We start from the raw sequence: 8,860 nt of genomic DNA, 5'->3' as shown, positions 1-8,860 counted from the left end.
TAATAAAAAGGGGCATATTCGATTTCGATAATTCAACCATAGAATGTAGTTTCACGTACTTGTGTCTATTTTGTAAATCATTTATAAAACCTGCATGTATTCTCATCCCAAAAATATTAGATTTTAAAAGTGGGACTATAACTCACTTTCACAGATTTTTTACTTCGTCGGGAAGTAAGATTTGGCCACTGTTGATTCACGAACCTATAACAATATATACATATATATTAAAGTATGTTCAAAATATATTTACAACACTTTTAATATATTTTGATGTTTTAAGTTTATTAAGTCAGCTGTCCTCGTTAGTAACCTATAACTAGTTGTCCATAGTTAGATGTACAGAAATAAATCGATAAATATTATCTTGAATCAATCCACGACCCAGTGTATACGTATCTCAGTATTGATCACAACTCAAACTATATATATTTTGGAATCAACCTCAACCCTGTATAGCTAACTCCAACATTCACATATAGAGTGTCTATGGTTGTTCCGAAATATATATAGATGTGTCGACATGATAGGTCGAAACATTGTATACGTGTCTATGGTATCTCAAGATTACATAATATACAATACAAGTTGATTAAGTTATGGTTGGAATAGATTTGTTACCAATTTTCACGTAGCTAAAATGAGAAAAATTATCCAATCTTGTTTTACCCATAACTTCTTCATTTTAAATCCGTTTTGAGTGAATCAAATTGCTATGATTTCATATTGGACTCTATTTTATGAATCTAAACAGAAAAAGTATAGGTTTATAGTCGGAAAAATAAGTTACAAGTCGTTTTTGTAAAGGTAGTCATTTCAGTCGAAAGAACGACGTCTAGATGACCATTTTAGAAAACATACTTCCACTTTGAGTTTAACCATAATTTTTGGATATAGTTTCATGTTCATAATAAAAATCATTTTCTCAGAATAACAACTTTTAAATCAAAGTTTATCATAGTTTTTAATTAACTAACCCAAAACAGCCCGCGGTGTTACTACGACGGCGTAAATCCGGTTTTACGGTGTTTTTCGTATTTCCAGGTTTTAAATCATTAAGTTAGCATATCATATAGATATAGAACATGTGTTTAGTTGATTTTAAAAGTCAAGTTAGAAGGATTAACTTTTGTTTGCGAACAAGTTTAGAATTAACTAAACTATGTTCTAGTGATTACAAGTTTAAACCTTCGAATAAGATAGCTTTATATGTATGAATCGAATGATGTTATGAACATCATTACTACCTTAATTTCCTTGGATAAACCTACTGGAAAAGAGAAAAATGGATCTAGCTTCAATGGATCCTTGGATGGCTCGAAGTTCTTGAAGCAGAATCATGACACGAAAACAAGTTCAAGTAAGATCATTACTTGAAATAAGATTGATATAGTTATAGAAATTGAACCAAAGTTTGAATATGATTATTACCTTGTATTAGAATGATAACCTACTGTAAGAAACAAAGATTTCTTGAGGTTGGATGATCACCTTACAAGATTGGAAGTGAGCTAGCAAACTTGAAAGTATTCTTGATTTTATGAAACTAGAACTTTTGGAATTTATGAAGAACACTTAGAACTTGAAGATAGAACTTGAGAGAGATCAATTAGATGAAGAAAATTGAAGAATGAAAGTGTTTGTAAGTGTTTTTGGTCGTTGGTGTATGGATTAGATATAAAGGATATGTAATTTTGTTTTCATGTAAATAAGTCATGAATGATTACTCATATTTTTGTAATTTTATGAGATATTTCATGCTAGTTGCCAAATGATGGTTCCCACATGTGTTAGGTGACTCACATGGGCTGCTAAGAGCTGATCATTGGAGTGTATATACCAATAGTACATACATCTAAAAGCTGTGTATTGTACGAGTACGAATACGGGTGCATACGAGTAGAATTGTTGATGAAACTGAACGAGGATGTAATTGTAAGCATTTTTGTTAAGTAGAAGTATTTTGATAAGTGTATTGAAGTCTTTCAAAAGTGTATAAATACATATTAAAATACTACATGTATATACATTTTAACTGAGTCGTTAAGTCATCGTTAGTCGTTACATGTAAGTGTTGTTTTGAAACCTTTAGGTTAACGATCTTGTTAAATGTTGTTAACCCAATGTTTATAATATCAAATGAGATTTTAAATTATTATATTATCATGTATTATCATGTATGAATATCTCTTAATATGATATATATACATTAAATGTCTTTACAACGATAATCGTTACATATATGTCTCGTTTAAAAATCATTAAGTTAGTAGTCTTGTTTTTACATATGTAGTTCATTGTTAATATACTTTATGATATGTTTTCTTATCATAGTATCATGTTAACTATATATATATATATCCATATATATGTCATCATATAGTTTTTACAAGTTTTAACGTTCGTGAATCACCGATCAACTTAGGTGGTCAATTGTCTATATGAAACATATTTCAATTAATCAAGTCTTAATAAGTTTGATTGCTTAACATGTTGGAAACATTTAATCATGTAAATATCAATCTCAATTAATATATATAAACATGGAAAAGTTCGGGTCACTACAGTGTCTGCATGTCAAAAATTTTGCTTATCGTATTTGTCGGAAATCATCAGTTTATCATCCTTAAGATATTACCTGCTTATTATTCTTAGTCTAGACACATCTTACTGCAATGATTGCATGAATAGTATACAGACAAAATTCATATCTTAGCGTATCTGCTACTTTATATCTTAGCGTATCTGTTACTGTAACTTTGCCTGACAATTTCCGTAGATTCCTCCGTAAATTATGAGATTTTAGTATTATATATGCAAATGCAAATTATGTATAGCAGGGTACTAATCTACATCCAATAATCTATTTCTTATCGAAAATTCTTCATCTGATCGTACGAGATAAATCCCTCAACCAGTTCGAGTCCCTCAGATTTCGATAGCTATTCCGCTAGTTATTCCGACAGCTATTCCTACATGGATATTCACCTAAGCTCCGAAAACGGTGTCACCGGAATGGATCAATCAATCAGTCATCCCCAATTCATTTGATGAGTTCGTAGTCGACTTAAACAATGGAGACGCGAAGAAGGTGATCCCTTCCACCAACCAAATTCACCTCTTGACAATGAACCTGAAGCGATTACAGGCGAACCTGTTCGAGACACCATTTTCAGTCTCATTTCCAGGGTAACTCGACAAGATTATATTCTATCCACAATTCTGAACCTTATTCATCCGCTCGTTTCGACCGACAATCAACCTAGAGTAATAAGTCAACGAACTTCGCTCTCGAATAATCAATTCGGAGAATATGGTGCAAAATGTACCAGCTTCAGCAACATCACCGGCACCAACAGTACAATCAATCACAGCACCAGTACCATCAACAATCCATGCTTCAATATCATCATATGTACTTTGAGTATGATCTTCGTTCTACGTATCGTTCTACCTCATTTATCTTCGTTCGATATGGCGAATATGTAATCTCTAAAGTTTTAGAGATTATTTATTCTAGTTCCAACCGAAAAGCAAATGAGTTTAATATCATATTAACTCATTAAATCCATGAATACATCTGAAGAAAATATATATGTATATATGTTTTCATAAAGATTGTAATTAAAAATTCTCTTGTACAAACAGTTAATGGTGAAAATATTTTAACGGGTAGGTAATACCCGAGGACTATTTAAATTTCACATTAATAAGTTACATTGTACGTTCTTCGAATCTGTTTCAGGTGTTCAATCCTGAATTATTGAAAAGAGGCAGCAGAGCAACGGTTGAGTGTTGAGTGTTTAACTGAGAGGTCTCGGGTTCGAGCCCGGGCGGAGACACTTTATGTTCTTTATTTTTTTGAAACTTTTTCTTGAGGTAGATATGATTATTATTATTGTTATTGTTATTGTTATTGTTATTAGTATCATTTATTAGTTATTAGGATTATTATTATTATTAACCTAAGTATTATATATATAAATATTAGAGTTATTACTATTATTATTAATATGTGTATTAGTATAAATATTATCATTTCTATTAAAAGTATCATTATTATCACTATTAGAAAAATTATCATTTTTATCAAAATTATTATTATTATTATCATTATCATCATTATTATTTCAACAACAATATTATTATTTTTATATTATTATTGTTATTATTAATATTAGTATCAATATTGTTATCATAATAACTATTATTATTATTATTATTGTAAAATAAAACAATTTGTTTATTTATCATTATTACCAATATTATTTTATTAAATAACTATTAATTATATAAAATCATATTTACTACATATAACAAAACTATATAACAAAACTATAGTAACACTTTTATAATAAATATTAATGAATGTAACTAATTAGGTTACTAATGAAATACATAATTAAAATAACAGTTAAATCACTAATAATAATATAAATTTGTTCGATTACGATTATATGTATTAATATACATATAAATGATATAGGTTTGTGAATCCAAGGTCAACCCTGCATTGTTTAGTTGTTCAATATCGTCATATGTATTTTTACTACAAAATACAGTATAGTGAGTTTCATTAATCCCTTTTTAAATGCTTTTGCAATATATATTTTTGGGACTGAGAATACATGCGCAATTTTTATAAATGTTTTACGAAATAGACACAAGTAATCGAAACTACATTATATGGTTGAATTATCGAAATCGAATATGCCCCTTTTTATATAGTCTGGTAATCTAAGAATTAGGGAACAGACACCCTAATTGATGCGAATTCTAAAGATAGATCTATCGGGCCCAACAAGCCCCATCCAAAGTACCGGATGCTTTAGTACTTCGAAATTTATATCATGTTCGAAGGAGAATCCCGGAATGATGGGGATATTCTTATATGCATATTGTGAATGTCGGTTACCAGGTGTTCAATCCATATGAATGATTTTTGTCTCTATGCATGGGACGTATGTTTATGAGAATTGGAGATATGAAATCCTGTGGTCTATTAATGTTATGAAATGATTGTTTATGATAAACCCATGAACTCACCAACCTTTTAGTTGACACTTGAAAGCATGTTTATTCTCAGGTATTAAAGAAATCTTCCGCTGTGCATTTGCTCAATTTAAGGATATTACTTGGAGTCATTCATGACATATTTCAAAAGACGTTGCATTCGAGTCGTTGAGTTCATCAAGATTATTATTAAGTCAATTATAGTTGGATATATTATGAAATTGTATGCATGCTGTCAACTTTCGTTGTAATGAAAGATTGTCTTTTCAAAAACGAATGCAATGTTTGTAAAATGTATCATATAGAGGTCAAGTACCTCGCGATGTAATCAATTGTAATGTATTCGTCCGGATGGATTAGGACGGGTCCTTTCAGTTGGTATCAGAGCGGTGGTCTTAGCGAACCAGGTCTGCATTAGTGTGTATAACTGATAAGTCATTAGGATGCATTAGTGAGTCTGGACTTCGACCGTGTCTGCATGTCAAAAATTTTGCTTATCGTATTTGTCGGAAATCATCAGTTTATCATCCTTAAGATATTACCTGCTTATTATTCTTAGTCTAGACACATCTTACTGCAATGATTGCATGAATAGTATACAGACAAAATTCATATCTTAGCGTATCTGCTACTTTATATCTTAGCGTATCTGTTACTGTAACTTTGCCTGACAATTTCCGTAGATTCCTCCGTAAATTATGAGATTTTAGTATTATATATGCATATGCAAATTATGTATAGCAGGGTACTAATCTACATCCAATAATCTATTTCTTATCGAAAATTCTTCATCTGATCGTACGAGATAAATCCCTCAACCAGTTCGAGTCCCTCAGATTTCGATAGCTATTCCGCTAGTTATTCTGACAGCTATTCCTACATGGATATTCACCTTGTAGTGACCCGAACTTTTCCATGTTTATATATATTAATTGAGATTGATGTTTACATGATTAAATGTTTCCAACATGTTAAGCAATCAAACTTGTTAAGACTTGATTAATTGAAATAGGTTTCATATAGACAATTGACCACCCAAGTTGACCGGTGATTCACGAACGTTAAAACTTGTAAAAAACTATATGATGACATATATATGGTTATATATATAGTTAACATGATATTATGATAAGTAAACATATCATTAATTATATTAACAATGAACTACATATGTAAAAACAAGACTACTAACTTAATGATTTTGAAACGAGACATATATGTAACGTTTATCGTTGTAAAGACATTTAATGTATATATATCATATTAAGAGATATTCGTACATCATAATATCATGATAATATAATAATTTAAAATCTCTTTTGATATTATAAACATTGGGTTAACAACATTTAACAAGATCGTTAACCTAAAGGTTTCAAAACAACACTTACATGTAACGACTAACGATGACTTAACGACTCAGTTAAAATGTATATACATGTAGTGTTTTAATATGTATTTATACACTTTTGAAAGACTTCAATACACTTATCAAAATACTTCTACTTAACAAAAATGCTTACAATTACATTCTCGTTCAGTTTCATCAACAATTCTACTCGTATGCACCCGTATTCGTACTCGTACAATACACAGCTTTTAGATGTATGTACTATTGGTATATACACTCCAATGATCAGCTCTTAGCAGCCCATGTGAGTCACCTAACACATGTGGGAACCATCATTTGGCAACTAGCATGAAATATCTCATAAGATTACAAAAATATGAGTAATCATTCATGACTTATTTACATGAAAACAAAATTACATATCCTTTATATCTAATCCATACACCAACGACCAAAAACACCTACAAACACTTTCATTCTTCAATTTTCTTCATCTAATTGAACTCTCTCAAGTTCTATCTTCAAGTTCTAAGTGTTCTTCATAAATTCCAAAAGTTCTAGTTTCATAAAATCAAGAATACTTTCAAGTTTGCTAGCTCACTTCCAATCTTGTAAGGTGATCATCCAACCTCAAGAAATCTTTGTTTCTTACAGTAGGTTATCATTCTAATACAAGGTAATAATCATATTCAAACTTTGGTTCAATTTCTATAACTATAACAATCTTATTTCAAGTGATGATCTTACTTGAACTTGTTTTCGTGTCATGATTTTGCTTCAAGAACTTTGAGCCATCCAAGGATCCATTGAAGCTAGATCCATTTTTCTCTTTTTCAGTAGGTTCATCCAAGGAACTTAAGGTAGTAATGATGTTCATAACATCATTCGATTCATACATATAAAGCTATCTTATTCGAAGGTTTAAACTTGTAATCACTAGAACATAGTTTAGTTAATTCTAAACTTGTTCGCAAACAAAAGTTAATCCTTCTAACTTGACTTTTAAAATCAACTAAACACATGTTCTATATCTATATGATATGCTAACTTAATGATTTAAAACCTGGAAACACGAAAAACACCGTAAAACCGGATTTACGCCGTCGTAGTAACACCGCGGGCTGTTTTGGGTTAGTTAATTAAAAACTATGATAAACTTTGATTTAAAAGTTGTTATTCTGAGAAAATGATTTTTATTATGAACATGAAACTATATCCAAAAATTATGGTTAAACTCAAAGTGGAAGTATGTTTTCTAAAATGGTCATCTAGACGTCGTTCTTTCGACTGAAATGACTACCTTTACAAAAACGACTTGTAACTTATTTTTCCGACTAGAAACCTATACTTTTTTTGTTTAGATTCATAAAATAGAGTTCAATATGAAACCATAGCAATTTGATTCACTCAAAACGGATTTAAAATGAAGAAGTTATGGGTAAAACAAGATTGGATAATTTTTCTCATTTTAGCTACGTGAAAATTGGTAACAAATCTATTCCAACCATAACTTAATCAACTTGTATTATATATTATGTAATCTTGAGATACCATAGACACGTATACAATGTTTCGACCTATCATGTCGACACATCTATATATATTTCGGAACAACCATAGACACTCTATATGTGAATGTTGGAGTTAGCTATACAGGGTTGAGGTTGATTCCAAAATATATATAGTTTGAGTTGTGATCAATACTGAGATACGTATACACTGGGTCGTGGATTGATTCAAGATAATATTTATCGATTTATTTCTGTACATCTAACTGTGGACAACTAGTTGTAGGTTACTAACGAGGACAGCTGACTTAATAAACTTAAAACATCAAAATATATTAAAAGTGTTGTAAATATATTTTGAACATACTTTGATATATATGTATATATTGTTATAGGTTCGTGAATCAACCAGTGGCCAAGTCTTACTTCCCGACGAAGTAAAAATCTGTGAAAGTGAGTTATAGTCCCACTTTTAAAATCTAATATTTTTGGGATGAGAATACATGCAGGTTTTATAAATGATTTACAAAATAGACACAAGTACGTGAAACTACATTCTATGGTTGAATTATCGAAATCGAATATGCCCCTTTTTATTAAGTCTGGTAATCTAAGAATTAGGGAACAGACACCCTAATTGACGCGAATCCTAAAGATAGATCTATTGGGCCTAACAAACCCCATCCAAAGTACCGGATGCTTTAGTACTTCGAAATTTATATCATATCCGAAGGGTGTCCCGGAATGATGGGGATATTCTTATATATGCATCTTGTTATTGTCGGTTACCAGGTGTTCACCATATGAATGATTTTTATCTCTATGTATGGGATGTGTATTGAAATATGAAATCTTGTGGTCTATTGTTACGATTTGATATATATAGGTTAAACCTATAACTCACCAACATTTTTGTTGACGTTTTAAGCATGTTTATTCTCAGGTGATTATTAAGAGCTTCCGCTGTCGCATACTTAAATAAGGACAA

Source organism: Rutidosis leptorrhynchoides, chromosome 7 (assembly GCF_046630445.1).
Source record: "Rutidosis leptorrhynchoides isolate AG116_Rl617_1_P2 chromosome 7, CSIRO_AGI_Rlap_v1, whole genome shotgun sequence".
NCBI lineage: Eukaryota > Viridiplantae > Streptophyta > Magnoliopsida > Asterales > Asteraceae > Rutidosis > Rutidosis leptorrhynchoides.
Note: the sequence above shows the minus strand (reverse complement) of the source record.